The sequence below is a fragment of the Macrobrachium rosenbergii genome, chromosome 12 (genome assembly GCF_040412425.1).
Source record: "Macrobrachium rosenbergii isolate ZJJX-2024 chromosome 12, ASM4041242v1, whole genome shotgun sequence".
Lineage (NCBI taxonomy): Eukaryota > Metazoa > Arthropoda > Malacostraca > Decapoda > Palaemonidae > Macrobrachium > Macrobrachium rosenbergii.
Genome location: NC_089752.1, coordinates 29,497,159 through 29,518,070, shown reverse-complemented (window position 1 = coordinate 29,518,070; position 20,912 = coordinate 29,497,159). Strand labels below are relative to the sequence as shown.

Sequence of the window (20,912 nt, the reverse complement as noted above, 5' to 3'; positions counted from 1 at the left end):
TTGTAGAGAGAGTTAGGTTGAAAGATTCAGATTATTAACCTGGAATCGAATTTTCAGCTGAACTAAACACTTGACTATAAAAAAGTTATGATCGAATGGTATTACTGGTCAACTATAAATCAAGTGAATAAGTATGTCAACCAATATAATCATAGAGAACACTTGAAGCTCTGCATTCGCCCAGAATCTGAGTGAAGGTCACGAGTACTCGAGTTAACCGGTTTGATCAGACTTTCCAAACCGTTCACTTTTAAAGGGTATTTAAATTCTTTGGCGTTTCCTGAATTCTTGATAACTCTTCTAAAAAGGCTGCGTTTTTATCATTTGAAAAGGAAAGTCTATCAGCAGAAGTTCGGGCAGTGAATTAGTTCGATTTGATTTGGGCAGGTGGGCCGGGTTCGATATCTTTAAAAAAAAGTACATTCTGGAAAGAGTACTATAGAATGACCCTCAAATAATGCTTTACAATAACAGTCTAGAGTTATACTCTAGAATTGCTCTTAGATAAATCTTTAGAATGATGCTCTAGAATTGCACTTTGGAATGACACTGAAATGATCTTTTAGGGTGACACTCTAGAGTTATACTCTGGAATGAATGACAGTGTGGAATGGTACTTTAAAATTATACTGAAGAATAATAGAAACCTCCCTCGCTGGGGGAGGAGGTGTAGTGCCGTTAGTATACCTCACGGCGACAGCGGACCGTTTTCCAAATTGATCCCATTAACGATGTGCTGAAGGTATACCATTTTAACTTAGTCTACCTCAAAAATAAAATTGCTTGGAAAAAGTAAGTCAGTCGCAACTACAAAAATGTTCTACCTCACGCGTGCACTGTTTTGGCATTACCTAAGGCTCTTTGCAGCATCCCTTCAGCCCCTAGTTGCAACCCCTTTCATCCCGTTCCTTATACCTCCGTTCATGTTCTCTTTCTTCCGTCTTACTTTCCACCACCCTCTCCTAAGAATTGTTTCAACAATATTTTCAGTGCTGAATGGCCTCATATGTCCCAGCGCTTGGCCTTTGGCCTAAATTTTATACTACAATTCTAGTGATGGAGGCCTCTGGTAGCAATAAGATCAGAGAGAAGAATGGCAAGTGAGGACCAATTAAGAACAAACGGAATTTGGAAGTTACAACTGCTATAACAAAATAGAAGAGCGCCGTTCGTACTTTTAAAGCGCGCAGGAGAGCACTCAACTACTCCAGAAATGCATTCTCCCAAGGACGTGTACGTACGCGCAGTCACACGTACACTAATGTTTGCATGTGAGCATGCGAAGACAATACTTTTTTGCTAATAAAAGAGTCTGTCCGTTTTCAGTTAGGTCACTGCATTTAAAATTCGTTCTTTGAAGTGCCACCTCAAAGCATTATTTCTAATAACATATCTCCCGTACGGGGGTAGGGCCGCCAGTGCACCTCCTGCGGTGCACTGTAGGCATTACTTAAGGTTCTTTGTAGCGTCCCTTGCGCCCTTTCATTCCTTTTACTACACCTCCATTCTTATTATTTCTCTTCCATCTTACTTTCCACCCTCTCGTAACAAATGTTTTATTGTGCAGCTGCGAGGTTTTCCGTCCTGTCCCTCCTTCAAAACGTTTTTATTCTCAATTTCACTTTCAGCTCTGAATGACCTCATAGGTCCCAGCTAGTGGCCTTGGACGTGAATTTTATATTCCATTCCATTAATAATATATCAACTTGTCTGTACTTTTGGCATGCATTTGTTTCAATAAATATTTCTTCCAGGCATCACTGACCATTCCTGGAATAACAACAATACAAAAACGACGAGAAGAAGGGGAGAATGGAGACGACAGGACGACGCCTTAGAGCGACACAATCCATCATGTGACAAGGGTGCGTTCAGTAAGGGCTGCCGATAATCGCCTTACGCCATAACAGGTCTGTAATTAAGCCAAGAGCGTGAATCGCTCCTTTTAGATTGTTGTATTCTGGAACCGTGCTTGTCTTTTATTTAAGTTATTTTTTCGCCCGTATTTCATGACGGCACTTTTCTCTTCACTCTGCTTTTTCATTTTACCAGTGTGTTTTGCTTGGGCATAATAATAATAATAATAATAATAATAATAATAGCAACATATTTACTCTTAAATCAATGTGGACTTTTTTCAGTTTTAATGACTCATGTGATTATGAGGTTTTTATAAATAATAATAATAATAATAATAATAATTAGTAAATATTATTATTATAATTATTATTTGCCTTTAATGTCTCAGAAGTAGACCTAAATTACTAACGAAAATCAAATAAAGCATCTGTTTTTACGAGGCAATTAACGGTGCCTTATAAAGAATGTAATTGTTCTTAATAAAACTGGGAGTACGTGAATCGATGCAGGTAATGAGACCCAACAGTATTACCTTCCGTGACCCCCTTTTTCTTCTTCTTCTTCTTCTTCTTTTTTTAATTAACCTACATCTCTGAAGTTGCCTTAAGCGATTGAAGCGTGGAGTCTACTTTGCCACAAGTCTGATATCTGGGTGCGGGTTATATTAGAGGCTTCAGTAAAAGAGCAACTGGCCCAGTTGAGGGTTAGTGCTGTCTTTGAATAAGAACAAGAAGCAGAAGAACTCTACATTTAAGGAAAAGGGTCCGTTGGGGGTTAGCGCCACCTCACGCGGTGCACTGTAAGCATTACTTAAGGTTATTCGCAGCGTCCCTTCGGCACCTAGGAGCAATCCCTTTCATACCTCTTACTGTGCCTCCGTTCATATTCTCTTCTTCGATCTTACTTTCCACCCTCTCCTAACAGTTGTTTCATAATGCAACTGCGAGGTCTTCCTCCTGTTACACCTCTAAAGCCTTCTTTACTTTGTTTCCCTTTCAGCGATGGATGACCTTTAGGTTTCAGCGCTTGGCCTTTGGCCGAGATTTTATATCTAAACTCCAATAAGGGAAAGGAGAAAAGAATTCTAAGTAAACGATAAGTAAGGAAATCGCGGCAACAACAAAAACAAGTAAAAAATACGCCGAAGTTTCTTCGATGCAATCGAGTTTTCTGTACAGCGTATAATGCTGCATGAGCCGCGGCCCATGAAACTTTCAGCCAAGGCCCGGTGGTGGCCTGTCCTATAGCGTTGTCAGACGCACGATCATAGCTAACTTTGACCTTAAATAAAATAAAAGCTACTGAGGCTAGCGGGCTGCAATTTGGCATGTTTGATGATTGGAGGGTGGATGATCCACATACCAATTCGCAGCCCTCTAGCCACAATGACTTTTAAGATCTGAGTGCGGACAGAAAAAGTGTGGACGGACAGACAAATAGCCATCTCAATCGTTTTCTTTTACAGAAAACTAACATTATCACGCGGAAGTATTTTGAAACAACTTTTTTTAGAAGGGACTAGGTTGGGAACTCCCTAAAATTTAGTATACACTGTCTCTTCCTTGGCGTTGTAATGTATGTGCGAACGACCTAGAACCAATTTGTCCATACTGGCGGAGAATGCGCCTCTCAATATGGATTAATAATAAATACCTCCTCTTCGGCCTGTTGTTGGAAGTGTGCGAACTCCCTTGATTTAACCCGGTGTGGGGGCGTTGGGTGTGTGCCTCTTGCTAGGGGCTGAGACAGCCCTTTCCTTAACCCCACCTCCCCCCATCTGTTACGCATATGCGAATAGCCTAGAATTAAGTTACTGCGTAGTCGATGTTACAGGAGTATCGATCGTTGTTATAAATAATGGAGTATTCTCCATGAATTTTTACTCGTGCGTCATCATATTTATTATATATATTTAGCTCCTGAATAATTAACAATAAATCACTCGATGTCATTATGTTCTTATTTGGAGGAGAATTTTCTCTGTTATTGTGTTACCAACTTATAATTCTGAATTTTGGATGAAAGTGTCATGATTTTCACTATACCTGATTGCTGTCAGTTAATTTAAGGGAAAATTATTGCTTTAATTACCGAAAAGACATTTATATAAGTTGCTTAATTTCCTCGGAAATTTGAGCAAAAACCATAAACGTTTATAATATTTTTTCAATTGGTATATTGAACTAAGATTAATATTTCCGCCTTCGTGATACATCACCAGAAATCACTACTTAATACCACCATTTGGTTTTAACACCTTTTATGTAGAAATCCATCAGTTATCAGTTATTTATCGCTATCTTTTTTTTATATATTTATGTTTCTTATTTCTATTTCCCCTTGAAAGTTTTACTATTTTTTTTAATATTCTCGTAAGTTTTAATCCTCTTTTGCTTTTCGCTCGCGAGTTTTAATTCGTTCTTAACGTGCTTTTGATTATGAGTTCACTTGAAATGTCAGTTACTTTATTTGTGATTTTAGGTCTCTGTAAAAATAAACTATTGAGATGGCTATTTGTCTGTCCGTCCGCACTTTTTCTGTCCGCCCTCAGATCTTAAAACCTAATGAGGCTAGAGGGCTGCACCCCTCGAAGTAGGTTCCTTCACGTGGTGAGGGGGTAAGGGGCCCTGGCTTTTCTTCTTCGTTCTTACGAAGAATAAGAGCCCGGGCCCTGACGGATCACCTACAAACCTTTCGATTTAAATGGCGTGGATATTTTCACTTTCGTACAAATTTCTTGGACCTGGTAAATAGGAAAAGGTATCATAGCTGGGATTGGGTTTATATCCAAAGCTAAATAGTGAGAACCGTGGCAGGACCATCAACTGCCCGATAATGTTCGGACCTGAGTTTTCAGGCGGAACTATTCTACGGGACTGGACCACGGATTCTAGGGGCGTCTAGTTCTGGGAATAGGACTCTCGGTATTCTGTCCGGTTTGCCCATAATGTGATTAGGGTGGGGATGATTGTATTCTAGTAATGCTCTCAGTCCTATCAAGCGGGTTGGCTTACACTTGAGCCACTCTAATCATGTTGTGCCATCCCCTTTTGGGGTAGGGTAGGGATGCGGACATTTGGGAGTCGGTTCTCACTTGTGCCATTAGTGGAGGAATGAACTCCATGAAAGGCTGATGATATCTTTTTAAGGTTTTCAGGTTTACTTCTTTTTTTTTTTTTTTTTTTCCTCCCTCAAATCTTTATGGTAAGTGAAATTAAAGATTCGAGTACCCCTGGGCCCATTGATGGTAGTGACTCGGCACAGATGACGACCACTGGAACCTCCTGTAACAACCTTTCTTTGGAAAAAACAAACAAGAATCCAAATGTAATCACACTGGAACCTTATACTCCAGTACTCAACAAATCAAAAAGAAATAAATATCGTCTTGACCCAACCTTGACTCACTTCGACTCTCTCTTTGGGAGTGGAAGTTGGTCAAGGTTTCTAACCATGGAAGCTGACCAAAATATTTCAGCCCTAAAACTAGAAAATTTTTTATTGAATAGACATCCAACGACAGATATGTCGTTTAGACAAGTAAAGGAAAAAACTTGGCTTATAGAAGCCACAACAAAAAGTCAGTCCGAGGACTATTTGTCTTTGAGAAAAATAGACAATATTAACATTAAAGTAAAAAAACACGAAACTATGAACAGTATTCAGGGTACCATTGTACTTCCTGAAAACAATAACGAACCAGTCGATAAGAAAATGCTATTGGACTCTCTCAAAAAAAGATACCCAAAGGTCCAAGATTGTGAGGTATATGCTGTACCAAGTAAAAACAGCAATAGACAAACGTTAAAAATAGCAAAAATAAAATTTGAGGGTGAAGATCTACCTCAAAAAATAAAAATTTTAGGCCAAAATAGAGAGTTGAGACCCTATGTCCCAAAGCCACTGCAGTGTCAAAATTGCAGTAAGTATGGGCACACATACAAAAATTGTCGAAATGAAACGGTATGCGCTTATTGTGGATCTACTGATCATACCACACAGTGGAAGTGCAGTGAACCTAAGTGTGTAAACTGTGGGCAAAATCATCATGCAAGATCCAAAGAATGCATGTATTACATATACAATACGGAATTAAAGATACTACAAGAACGAACAGGGATGTCTATAAGAGAGGCTAAGCTAGAATTAAAAGTGAGAGGAATTCAGGATCCGTCTAAGAAACACACGTATTCTTCAATAACAAGAGCAAAAAATGAAGCAAAAACGCAAACAGATAGAAGTAACAGATCACAGACAAGTAAATCTCAAGAAAAAATTAATAATTTAGAAATAAAAAATAAAATAGAGAATAAAGAAACAGGCACAAATGAGATGGATAATATTTTATCCAATTCATTTGAAATATTAATGCAAATAGAAACACAGGAAGATGCTGCTACTAAAGTGACAGAAGAGGGTAGAGATAGACAGGAAATTAAAGATAAAAAAAGGCCTTTGGAGAGAACACCACCCAAAACGAAGAAACCAACTATTATTAGAGACACATCAGTTAAACCAAAGATAAAGGAGATGAAAAAGGAACAAAAACAAAAACAAGCTAAGAATATACCTTTATCTCCTAAAATAATAATAGAACCTATGAAGGCAAATGTCGAGAACACTGAAGAAGTGAAAGAGAATCATACCATAGATGATAATGATTATGTCAAGGGAGAAGAGATTACTCCTTCTCCAGTAATTGGAACAAGAGCAAATGAAAAGAGAAATACACATGATGATACTTGTGGATGTAATGATCGTTTCATTGAATTATGCAATAACAACAAAAGCATAACAAAAGATGGTTTAACAAACATTATAAGAAATTTTATGAAATATAGAAAAAAAGAAAACACAGACTTGAGTAACCATGAAAAAGGGTGCATGTGCATTGAGCACTTAGTCTATTATAAGGAAAAACAGGTGAATGTCGTGAGTAAAGTATTAGAAAAATTCCAAATTGATAAAACAAAAAAAGAGAGTAAAACCCGACCGCTATAAAAAAATATTTTCAATAGTTATATTATACAATGGAACGTAAATGGTCTACAGACCAGATTACACCTAGGAGAAATACAACGGTTATTAAAAGAATATGAACCAATGATATTATGTTTGCAACATGTCAACAAAACAATATTAACGATAGGTAAATATACCTTAGCATCTGCATCAAGAGAGGAAGAGGAAATTTAGGTACTGCTATATATGTACATAACAAAGTATGTTATGACAAAGTACCTGTAAAATTTACTGATCTGCAAACGTCGAGTATTAGAATACGAATAAAAACGATAATTATGTAATTCATAATTTGTACAATCAACCTAATAAAAATTATGACGTTGACAAAATCAAAGAATTACTTAATAATACTAAGGAACCAACGTTAATAGTAGGTGATTTTAATGCCCACAACCCAATGTGGGACTGTAATTGTACAGAATCAAATAGAGCAGGAATTAAAATAGAGGAATTCATAGATTCATATGACATGTGCTGAATAAATGATGACGAAATCAGCACATATTTTTCTAAAACACATGGAACATATTCCTCAATTGACAAACTCTGTGTACAGCAGACATAGTAGACAGATTGGACTGGAATACGGTAGATGACTTGTATACAAGTGATCATTTCCGCATATTAATTTCTTTATTACAAAATAACCCCACCAAACATGCCCCTCGATATAACATTTATAAAGCAGATTGGGAACAATATGAATTCCACACCAGGAATATCCCAACATTTGAATATTTGAAAGACCATAATGAAACTAATGAATTTCTTGTTGATTTCATTACAAATGCTGCTGATAAAGCAATACCAAAATCCAAATCTCATCCGACAAAACACAAAGTCCCATGGTGGTCTGAAAAACTAACAGAATTAATAAAAATAAAACACCAAATTGGAAGACGACTAAATAATTTGAATAGAAAATTCAGTAAATTAAACAAAACGTTACCAATATTAGTAGGAACCTTACAAAAACTGACTATATTATTATTAGAAATTGATACATTAAAACCTCTGTATAATAAAATATCTGCAAAGTTTAAAGAGAAGTAATACAAGGAAGAATCATTTCATGGCAAAAATATGTATCAGATCTCTCTAAAAATACTCCCATACAAAAAATATGGGAAAAATTCAGGAAAATAAATGGTACCCATGTTAAACCACCTAGACATGCCATAATAAAAGATGGGAAAAGAATACTTGATCCTAAAGAAATTAGTAATGTAATAGGTGAAAATTTAGCAAAAGTAAGTAGCAACAAAAATTTAGATGAGCATTTCCGCACAAAGAAAAATAATATAGAATTAATAACAATAAATTTTGAAACAGTAGAAGATATATATTATAATAGAAAATTTAGTATGGAAGAGCTAGAATTTGCTCTGTTGAACAGCAATAAATCTGCCCCTGGAGGTGACAATATTTGTTTTGAAATGATATGCCATTTAGCACCTTTGGCAAAGACATACTTGTTAGAGTTTTATAACCACTTATGGCTTAGAAATTTATTTCCTGATGAATGGCGTAAAGCTATAATTATTCCAATCCCCAAACCTGGAAAAGATCCCAGTAATGTAAGCAATTACAGACCAATTTCTTTAACAAGTTGTTTATGCAAATTACTAGAGAAAATGGTAAATGCTCGACTAACATGGCACATACGAGAAAATAAAATTTTAACTCCCACTCAGTTCGGGTCACAGTGTAACAGATCTACATTAGATTCTCTCTGTAACTTAGAAGACCATATACGCCGAAGTTTTGAACGAAAACAAATTACTGTAGCTGTTTTTTTTGACATTGAAAAAGCATACGATACTACATGGAGGTATGCTATATTAAAAACCTTACAAAACAACAACATCTGTGGACATTTACCTAGGTTTATACAAAACTTTTTGACAAATCGCAGTTTTCAGGTGAGAATTGATAATGTTCTGTCTAGAACATTTCCTCTAGAAAATGGTGTTCCACAGGGAAGCGTCCTTAGTGGCACACTATTTACGTTAGCGATTAATGATATCAGTAAAAATCTACCTACTGGTATTAAAAGTAACCTGTATATGGATGATTTTGCCATATATTATTCAGCATCTCGAATAAAACATGCAGAACGAATCATTAATAAAAGCATAGTAAAAACAGATGAATGGGCTTTATCTGTAGGCTTTAAATTTTCCATAAATAAAACCCAAGCAATCATGTTTTATAAAAGCAAAAAATGGAAAAAAGGAGAAGAAATAGACTTAAAAATCAGAAACCATAGTATACCAATTGGCCAAACAGCAAAATTTTTAGGATTAGTATTTGATACTCACATGAACTGGAAAGCCCACATAACATACATGAAATCAAAATGTAAAAGAGCATTAAACCTAATTAAAAACTGTCGAACACTACTTGGGGAGCCGATAGACATACCCTTACTTTATTGTATAAAGCAACAGTGCTGTCTATCGTTGATTATGGAAGTGAAATATATGGCTCGGCATCAGACGCAACGCTGAAAACGGTAGACCCAATTCATAATGAGGGTCTTAGAATATGTTCAGGAGCTTTTCGATCATCACCAACATCTTCTTTACAAGTTGAATGTGGTGAACTACCTCTGTCTCTCCATAGAGAGCTAGTAACGATGAAGAGTGCTCTGAGAATTCAGACAAATGATTCTCCAACCAAAAAATTATTTGGATTAAGAGATGTGTTTATAAACAATCATCCACCTTCTTTCCCAATTAGGGCTAGAAGATTGTTTGAGTCGCTAAATATGTATATACAATTACCTGTAATGTTAAAATTGCCTCCTCCTTGGACAATGAATAAAATGAGAATTTGTACACACTTGAAATATTTATCAAAAAATCGTTCATATACTCCAGAATACCAAAGACAACATGCAGTAGAGCATATAATCCGAAAAGGTCCACATTACGCAATATACACTGACGGATCTAAATCACAATACGGAGTGGGATATGCTGCGGTGTCCCAAAACAAAACGTATCAGTTCTCTTTCCCAGACAAAGCCTCTGTATTTACAGCTGAGTTATGTGCAATAGTATCGGCCATAAAAATAATTAGAGAAGTGTCATATAATAATTTTGTAATTTATAGCGACTCCAGAAGTGCTATAGAAGCTATTCAAAGCTATAATCCCAAAAATAATATTGTACAACATATAATATTTTCACTCCATAAATTGTATAATAAGGGAAAAAATATTGAAATATGTTGGATCCCTGCCCATGTAGGGATTAAGGGAAATGAAGAGGCTGATAAAGCAGCTAAAGAAGCGGTCCACATGACAAGAACAAATGTAGACATCCCTATCAGTGACTATACAAAATATATAAAAACAGTCATTGTAAAAAAATGGCAAAATATATGGAACGAAGAACCTGAAAATAATAAATTAAAACAGATAAAATCCAGTGTTGGAAAATGGAATTCGTCATATCAAAGAGTGAGACAAGCACAAGTAATTCTGACACGTCTTCGAATAGGCCATACTCGTTTGACACATGGACACTTAATGAACAGTCCATGTGGCCCTCTTCCCAGATGCCCAGATTGCAATGTGCTGATAACAGTTAAGCATATACTGTGTGAATGTCCAAAATATAACCTGCCGCGATTATCAAATTTTGGAAATAGACCGATAGAAGAAATTTTGTCAGAATCTTCAACGTTCTCAATAGCACCCATTTTAATGTTCATGAGAAGCTGCAAATTAATTGGAAAAATATAAGAAAAAAACAATCAATCAGTATAATGAATTTTAAAACAAGTAAATTTTATGATTTTACTTAATTTATTTTAAATTTTAATATACCTTTTTAGTGAGTATGTATGGAAGCATTAGTTTAAATGTATTTATTGTGTGAGTGTGTTCCAGTATGAAAGCGTCTGCCTTTTTACAGCTTTTAATTTCATTTTCATTTTCGTTTATCATCATTGACAAGTGACCTATTAGGTCCCAGTGCTAGGCTTCTAGCCTAGACTTGTCATTCCATCCTAATCCTTCGGGCCAGCCCTATGAGAGCTGATGGTCAGCTCAGTGGTCTGGTTAAACTATTTTAATAATAATAATAGAGGGCTGCAAATTGGTATGTTGATCATCCACCCTCCAATCATCAAACATGCCGAATTGCAGCCCTCTAGCCTCAGTAGTTTTTAAAATTTTATTTAAGGTTAAAGTTAACCATGATCGTACGTCTGGCACCGCTATAGATGCCAACAACACAGGCCACCACCGGGCCGTGGCTGAAATTTTCATGGGCCGCGGCTGAGAGTTTCATGGCCGTGGCTGAGAGATTCATACAGCATTATACGCTGTACAGAAAACTCGATTGCGCCGAAGAAACTTCGGCGCATTTTTTACTTAAGATGGATTTTATGAGTCATCTTTTTCTGTGTTAGTTTTTAGGATTATTTTCATTGGGTGTTTAACTTTTCTGGTGAGTTCTAACTATTTTTTCTTAATTCCTAAATTTAACTAGTTAACGAAAGTTAACTTTTTATACTTGATGAGTTTTAACGAACATCATTTTTCTCTATTCTGAATTCTAACGAGCCTTCATATTTTCGTTTAACGATTACTTTCATTTTAAGAGCCTGAATCAGTCACCATTTTGAATTTGCAAATTTAAACGAGTTTTTATTTTTTTACTTCAGTGATCCTAGGGAGTTTTATTTTGATTTACCAGTTTTGACTACTTATCACTTCCTTTAAATCAAACGTGTTAATCAAGAACAGTATTTACTTGCAATTTTTATTTTATTCTCTTTTGCGGATACCTTAAATCAAGTGCGTGCTATTTTATTCCATTTTCATAATCGATTCTTTTCTGCAATTCCCGTGAATATCACAAATGTCAATGACTCGCTTATAATGACCCGTTGTTCGTGGCAATCTATTATCGTGAAGTTCAGTAATGCCTTCGCAGAGAGAGAGAGAGAGAGAGAGAGAGAGAGAGAGAGAGAGAGAGAGAGAGAGAGAGAGAGAGAGAGAAAGGGGGGGCGGGGCAGATGTTCGTGCTTTTATGTTATTTCACCGTGAATGTTTACAAAATCATCGATGATATTTCCCAGAAAACGTTTAGGTCAAGGCTGAGTTCACACTCACATACATACATACATACATATTAATATCTATTTTATTACACACACACACACACCCATATATATATAAATATATATATATATATGTATGTATATATATATATATATATATATATATATATATATATATATATATATATATATATATATATATATAATGTATGTACATCTGAGTGTGTGTATGTGTAAGGGGAGAGAGAGAAAAAACTATATTTTGTACACCCGCCTACTTGAGAAAAAACAATCCAGCAGTAAAACAAGGCATCTATCTTTAATAGTATATATATGCATTAAATAGGCCTCCGAATAAGCATACACACTTTCCGATAAGGAAAGTTGATTAGCGAACCTTGCTTGGGGAGGCCACATCGATCTAGTTTATTGCATTTGCGTGACTGCACTAGAGGCATAAACAAGTTCAGTACACTCACTTTGGAGACGACCTTGGTTCCCCTACCCCCAAAAACACTCTTCCTCCCCTCCAACCACATCCCACCTCTGGGTTGGCGGGAGCGAAGTTCTTCAAGGAGGTCGCTTTGATTTTATCCAACCTGCTTTCTTTGGCTGGTTCAAGGGGGAAGGCTTATCTCCAAGAGCCTATAGAGAGGATAATTAATTTGGAGTCGACCTTTTTCCTCCTTCACGAAGCTTGGAGCTTCGTACCGAAAGCCTCTTGTAAAGGGTCATTTTGGAAAAGAACTCACCTCGCCCCTCCTTTTTGGGTTGGGCCAACTTTTCAAAAGTTCTTTTTGTAAGAGACATTTTGAAGGTCTCGCTCTCCCCCTCAGTTTCCTTGTTTAGAGGGTCTTCCAAGGGCCTACAGCCTACTGTACAGGGAGAAAGGGGGTATGATCTGCTTTATCGTCAGCCTGATTCACAGCCGCGAATTCCCCTCCCTCGCCGGAGACTTCGATCTGTTGACATTGCGCCTTGTCTGATGAATTTTATGCGAACCCGATCCAGCTACTGTTGTTGTCTGTTGTTGTAGTTGTTGCCGTTGACGCCGCTGAAGTAGATCGGGGATACTGCGTCCTCGTTTGTCACCTGATTTGCTCATGTGGAACACCCGAGCTGTGACTGGTCTTTACTTATCGAAGGACTTTTTAACATGAAGTAGCGAATATATGTGTATGTGTGTGTGTATACAATTTAAATAATAGTCTTGATTTCATTTATCATTCTGATTATTATTGCTATCAGAACTCATGCAAATAATGAAATGTTATAGCAAAGCATCAGGCACTTACTGTTGTTAAATTAAGACTCATCACGACAAAAATACATGTTTTAATAAAAATCGAATTATTTGGCCTGTGGGCCTCTCTCGCTTTTTAGTTTTGTTCATGAATATGCACGCTCATTAATGAGGAAGTCGGATGCCATTCTTTTGCAATGAAGAAGATCCTGTTTTTCCTCAGTTCATAAATATGTAAATATATGAGTCAAGAAAAAAAGAACAAATGTAATAACTATATATATATGTGTGTGTATGTATGTATATATATATATATATATATATATATATATATATATATATATATATATATATATATATATATATATATATATATATATATATATTTATATACATATATATATGTATATAAATATATGTATACATTATATATATACTGTATATACAATCACATATATGTGCCTGTGTGTGTGCGCGCATGTACGCAGTATTAGCAACCCACCAGATGTCTAACACCACTCCCATTGCAGAGAAAAGAGCGCTTGAATACTTTGGGCACCTAGGCCCACGGAAACTTTTTAGAATTTTCCAATTGTGAATTGCAAAGCTTCCCTGTAGCTCAATGAAAAATACCCGAAATGAAAAAGAGAAAAGGATTTAAAAGGGAAAAAGAAGCAAGAAGTGATTTCCAAACTTTGATACTAGAGGGGTCAATCCCGAACCGTGAATTCCGTGAATTACTAAATTCCACAGAAAATGGGGAGAGAGGTAGCCTACTGTATTTTACGAGTGCGTCTAGGACAGGCAATAAACAACTAACAGAAGCGTGGCGAATAGAGCTGTGTATCACTCCAGTAACTATTCTTCAACAACGGATTCCATTCAGTAATCGATCCACCAGAGTGGTAGGAGAACGGAAAAGAAAAGGAAAAAGAGGAAGAAGAAGATCAGTAATGTCATAGATATCGCTTGTGCGTTTGTAGGAATGCGACGAGTGTTCGTTGAAGTTAGTGGCGGTTGCCAGAGGCATTTTAAGAGCCTGTAATATATTATGAATATTGCAGCTTTGACAGATTTGATGGATCTCTCTCTCTCTCTCTCTCTCTCTCTCTCTCTCTCTCTCTCTCTCTCTCTCACACACACACACACACACACGTGTCGTGAATTCAAGGTTCACCAGCAGATGGACACACGTTGTAAATGGTAATTAGCTGACAACGATCAAAAGTTGTATGATGAGAGCAAAGCATGTTCACGAAATCGTGATAAGCCTGTTTCGTTATAGAAGTTAGTCTCATACAAGATTGTGCTTCCTGTCTACAAGCTCTTAGATATTTTCCATGAATGGGGTGAAGAGAGAAGCCAGGGTAAGAACAGATGTAGGTCTATACGGATGCTTATGAGATGGAAAATATTGTTTGCTGGCAATAATGAAGAGAAATTGGAGACTAATAAAACAGCTAGAACGCGTTGGTGAAAAGACAGAGCTGAGAGTGATTATTGCAAGACGAGAGAAAGGAAACACTCGTAGAGTAAATGAAGCAAGGCAGGGTTCTGGATCACAGGTAAAAGAGCAATGTCTATGGTAGCATAGGGAAGAGTGTATAAAGGGTTTTTTAAGCTGACTATTTATGGCAGCGAATGGGGATGTTGAATGCAAATTAAAGAAAAAATGAGAAAGCCTTGAAGGTTAATTTCTATCTAATATAGGTCGAACAAGAATGGTTGAATTGACGAGAAATAGTATGAGACGGTGTGGAAAAGTCAGCCAGATTCACACCAAAGGGAAAAAAGATGAATCGATGTTTTTGGCGGTTTTGCTTACATTGAGAAAATGGAAAACAGGAAGTAGGTGAAAAGTGTCTATAATTCTAAAGTTTAGAAACACATGAGGGATACCGAAAGAGTATTTGCTAAATGGAGTGGACAAGGGGCTGAAACGGAAAAGCCTTAATATCCAGGAAGCTAGGGAACACGTCGATCACAGAGGTGAATGACTCAGGGTGTGTAGGGGGCGGAGGCGGATGGGTGGTCGAAGCGACTCTAACATGGGCCTACAAATTGCTACGTTTTTTTCTGGAGTCGCCCAGTATTATGGTAAATAGCTTAATGGATACACACACACACACACGCTCGCGTGCTCATATATATCATACATACATACATATATATTATGTATATATACATAATACACACACACACACACACACACACACACACACATATATATATATATATATATATATATATATATATATATATATATATATATATATATATATACACCCTACTGTACTCGATGAGACATCGATTTTATTCGTTCCCTTACGCGTCATCAAAGTGTGTATCAGAAAATCTTTAGTAGTGTTTTAACGTCGGTGTGGAATCACGAGCCTTAACAAAGGCATTCCGCTCCTCGCCATTGAAACTGTATGCTTAGTTAACTTCCTCAATAGTTTATTAGGAGAGTCTTCCCTCTACTCGCGATCACTCTGAAAACCTCTTCGTGCCAACTTCCCTCGGGAAAGAGGGAACAAACTTCGTTCTAACTTCGCGAGGTCTTATTATTATTTTTTTTTAATTAAACTTTCATTTTCGACTTATTTTTCTTATTATTCAGAGTTTCTCTAGATAAATAAGTTAATGGGCTAAAAGTTTATCGTAGGAACTTCCTTTACATAAAATAGATAAACTTCCATACAACTAAAAGATTTTTTCTATGCCGAAGATTATTCTTGTGGAAAATCAATTCCAATTTTTTAAAGAAAACTTTATTATTATTATTATTATTATTATTATTATTATTATTATTATTATTATTATTATTATTATTATTATTATTATTATTATTATTATTATTATAAAAATGTTCTTGAGAAAATTAAAATTAACTTTCCACAAGATTAATTTTCAACAAAGGAAAAAACCTATAAGTTGAATGGAAGTTCATCTAGTTTTGGCAAAGGAAGTTCCTACGAGAAGCTTTTAGCCCGTTAAACCTATTTATCTAGAGAAACTTTGAATAAAAATCTCTCAGAAGTTGAATAATACGAAAGAGAAGTCGAAACTGAAAGTTAAAATCATAATTTAAAAAAAAAAGGACCCCGCGAAGTTAGAATGAAGTTTGTTCCCTCTTTTCCCGAGGGAACTTGCCATGAAGAAGTTTTCAGAGTGATTGCAAGTAGAGGGAAGACTCTTCTTATAAGCTATTGGGGAAGTTTTCTAAGCTTACAATTCTAATGTCGAGGAGCGGAATGCCTTTGTTAACACTCGTGATTGTACACACACAGCTCTTCTGCATTTCAACGTTAAGCAGTACGAAAGATTTTTTGATAGACCTTGAGGACTCGTAAGAGAATAAATAAAATCAATGTCTCGTCGAATACAGTAATTATATTATATATATATATATATATATATATATATATATATATATATATATATATATATATATATATATATATATATATATATACATATAAGGGCTGGAGCTGAGGCTCGAAGTACACACCACGAAAGAAGCAGTAGGGAAAGGCATCCTCAACATCTACAGTTTTATTTTCAATGCCGACGTTTCATGACGAATTCCAAGTCGCATTTTCAAGGCTATAAAATATAATATAATTTGCGAACATCAATAACAAATTAATGCAATGGCAACAGCTCTTTATGCAGTAAAAATATTTAAAAAACAAAACACCTCATTCCAAGACAAGTCAGTAATAAGTAAAAGGAGTTCACTAAAATCTTAAAACAACCTACCTATATGAAAGAAAGAACAAGACTAACATAAATAAGTAAAAACAGAGTGAGGAAAACCAGTTGTCCAAACTAGGCTATAAACAATTTCACTGAGGACGATTTTGTTTTTTGGTTTTTAAATATTTTTACTACATAAAGAGCTGGTGCCATTGCATTAATTTGTTATTGATGTTCGCAAATTATATTATATTCTATAGCCTTGAAAATGCGACTTGGAATTCGTCGCGAAACGTCGGCATTGAAAATAAACTGTAGATGTTGAGGATGCCTTTCCCTACTGCTTCCTTCGTGATATATATATATATATATATATATATATATATATATATATATATATATATATATATATATATATATATATATATATATATATATATATATATACTGTCAAAAGCTGCTGCTTTTGTTTTCGTCATGAAGAAACAAAATTTCGAATCCGTTTCAAATCGCATTACTTAGGTTCTTAACACATTTTATTCTGGCTGACTAATTGCCCAACGATGCAATTACCGATAAAATCGTACCCACAATTCTTACTGTCTTGCGATATACACCTTTGATGAATTATCTTGGTTTTAATGGTTTTACTGGGACGTTCAGTGCAGTATTCATATAGTCTTTATAATGGTACATGATGTATAATCATGTATTTTACATATAACTAAATTATATCCACAGTATATTATATATATACTGTGTGTGTCTGTATATATATATATATATATATATATATATATATATATATATATATATATATATATATATATATATTGTCTGTATATATTGATTTAAATAGCATATATTATGTATTGTACAGAAATTTATGCATAAATATGTCGTTCCATATAATTCATAAAAGCACTATTGTGTATTTAATATAATCGTAAATATTTTGTATTTACATTTAATATGGAATTTTTAAGTGAAATAGATAAAACGTGTATATAAATAGAAATATATATACATATATATATTTATATATACCCATGTATATGTATATATGTGTATACATACATATGTGTATATATACATACATACATAAAACTCCTATTAAATTTACGAAACTATAACAATGGAAAGAAAGGGTTGGAGCGAGAGAATAATATAAGTCATCCTTTCAAATGTACCTCAGTTTCCAGCAGTGTGGGATAAATGTGATAGAGAGAGAGAGAGAGAGAGAGAGAGAGAGAGAGAGAGAGAGAGAGAGAGAAGAGCTTGTTCGTAATTTAACTTAAGGAATTCGCCAACACCTCCCCACTGGTGGTTGCTATAGCACCTGGTCGACTGTGTGAGTTGGCAGCGAAGTAGAAGGTCAGGGGAGCCACTCGTCGTGTTTTTAATTGAATATTTAAAATCTTCCAGCACTGTGGTACGAATGTTTCCATTCAGTTCAGTCCCAGAGTCTCGTTAGTAAATTATTTTTATTTTAGTTTGCTCAAAGAACTTGTTTTAAAAGATTAAAAATCATATAGGCCTATATATAGAATGCTCCTAAACCTTCCACGTGTGGCTGAAACAGAGGAATTTGCTCAAAGTTACGTTTTGATATCAATATGCGTGAATAATAATTCTCTCTCTCTCTCTCTCTCTCTCTCTCTCTCTCTCTCTCTCTCTCTCTCTCTGAAGCTTATTAATAAGTATGGGTTATCGATTCTACAATAAGTATTAGATTCACGTTTTTTCGTTGGTTATATCTACTGCAATAAACTTACTATGAAGTCGTGAACAGTTTGAAATACCCATCGGGGCTTTAAATATATATTACACATAAATCATGTCAAGAATTATATTTGGCAGAAACGAAACCAATGGCTGTTCGTTAGATTCTATCTTTGTAGTGACGTTGACTTTAAAAGACGGTACAAGAAATACACGAGACAGTGTTCATAACTTACAGCCGTTACTTCAGCAAGTGCAAATAATAGTGGATAAAAACTCTCAGTCAGTCCAAAACCAACCCTTTTATTACGATTAGACCTATTCGACTCAAAGTGAGCAAATTTCAGGACAAGAAAGTCCACAACGCCACTTGTCACATAGCCTACCTCCGTTGGCGGTTGTGAATTTATTCCCGATGAGTCACCACCACCAGACGCTCGGTGCTTCCTGGACACTGGAACGAGGAATACTACCGAGGGCAGGAGGAACACCGAGAAGTTTGCGGTCCAGTTCCTTGCTAGAAGTATAGCACTTTCTTACTCCTGCCTACGTCTATTATCGATATTATTGTGAGTGACCCTTCTAGCCTTCTCAGCCGCTACAACTCTACTACTTACCCAACTTAATAGTTTTTTTTTTGCTAAAAATAAGGTGCTTTTAAGTTCATACATCGACCGACGTTGTAGAGCATGTTGTTCTCGTCGTGTATCGATGACTTAAAGTTCGCTAGACTTGTAATAAATCATTGCACCGTCACGCATCCACATGCCTTGCTTTGGATGTGTCCAAGAGATATTCGTGAATATTTTTAGACTGTTCTCCCTATTTTTTACGTGCATTTTTAATTTATTCCATAAAGGTACAATGGAATACAAATATTCTGTAAGAGAGTGTTTGAATAACAATTATACTAACGGTGGATATTTAGACTGGTGCTGTAATTACTCAAAATAGGCCCAGAGCCAATTTTGAAACTTTTTTATACTTCATTTCATCTTAACCCTATTTTTTCTAAAACGAGCAGTACTTTTCTTCAGTCTCTTTCATATATATATATATATATATACATATATATATATATATATATATATATATATATATATATATATATATATATATATATAATATATATATACATATATATATACACACATATATACATATAATATATATATATATGTATATATATACACACATATGTATACATATATATATATATATATATATATATATATATATATATATATATATATATATATATATATAAGGTAAACAATTGTGAATATTTATGCACACGTAACTCCCATCTCACCTTGAGCGATAGAATAAACATTAAACCACCCTCATATATACGCATGGTTCTTAATTAATGTTAGTTTTCTTCGCTGAATACCACAATAACCATCATTTTTACTTAGTTATCTATATGAAGACTAAGATTACTGGAACTTAGTCTTCATAAGTTCATCTAACACTACCAACAAAGAGCATTTATCCTCAAAATTACTTTTTTAAAATTTTTATTAGCACTATGAGAGATCAGCATCAGTTATTTCGAGATAGGAGTCGAATAGCTTAGACCGACCTAAGCGTAAGACCTTTTAAGTAATAATATAGTCTGTTAAGTAATTCCTAGTATAGTCTGTTAAGTAATACTTAATATAGCATGTTAAGTAATATTTAATATGGTCTGTTAAGTAATACTTAGTATAGTCTGTTAAGTAATACTTAATACAAAATATGTTAAGTAATACTTAATATGGTCTGTTAAGTAATACTTAGTATAGTCTGTTAAGTAATACTTAATACAAAATATGTTAAGTAATACTTAATATGGTCTGTTAAGTAATACTGTGTATAGTCTGTTAAATAATACTTAATATATTCTAATAAGTAATATTTGATATAGTTTGTTGAGTAATACATAGTATAGTCTGTTAAGTAATACATATTCTAGTCTGTGGTCTGTCGCACAGGTTATCGAGGATGTCTTCCTGTGCGTTTATTTAAGATACGCCATGAAAGACACAGCTGTGGAATTTCACTTTCATGCTTCGTTAGTCATGTACTTATGATTATTTGCATATTTACCGTGTCATTATTTTTCACCCTCGCTTTTTTTGACATTTCCCAAATGAAGCCAATCTACTCGATGGACTTTAGTGCAGCAAGTTAAGCAACTTTACTGTTTGTTGTATATTAATATTTCTAGATTTTGATAAATAATAATAATAATGATAATAATAATAATAATAATAATAATAATAATAATAATATTATTATTATT

At 34.9% G+C, this 20,912-nt stretch overlaps 1 protein-coding gene across 3 annotated transcripts in view; it reads right to left on the bottom strand.

Moving 5' to 3' along the window:
- Window positions 1-19,236, bottom strand: part of LOC136844482 (uncharacterized) — a 41,866-nt gene extending 22,630 nt beyond the window's left edge. For all 3 annotated transcript variants that reach the window (XM_067113769.1, XM_067113771.1, XM_067113770.1), the window contains exon 1: window positions 19,012-19,236. The gene's annotated coding sequence lies outside the window, so the exon portion shown is untranslated. The remainder of the gene's footprint in view (window positions 1-19,011) is intronic.
- Window positions 19,237-20,912: the final 1,676 nt, after the last annotated feature.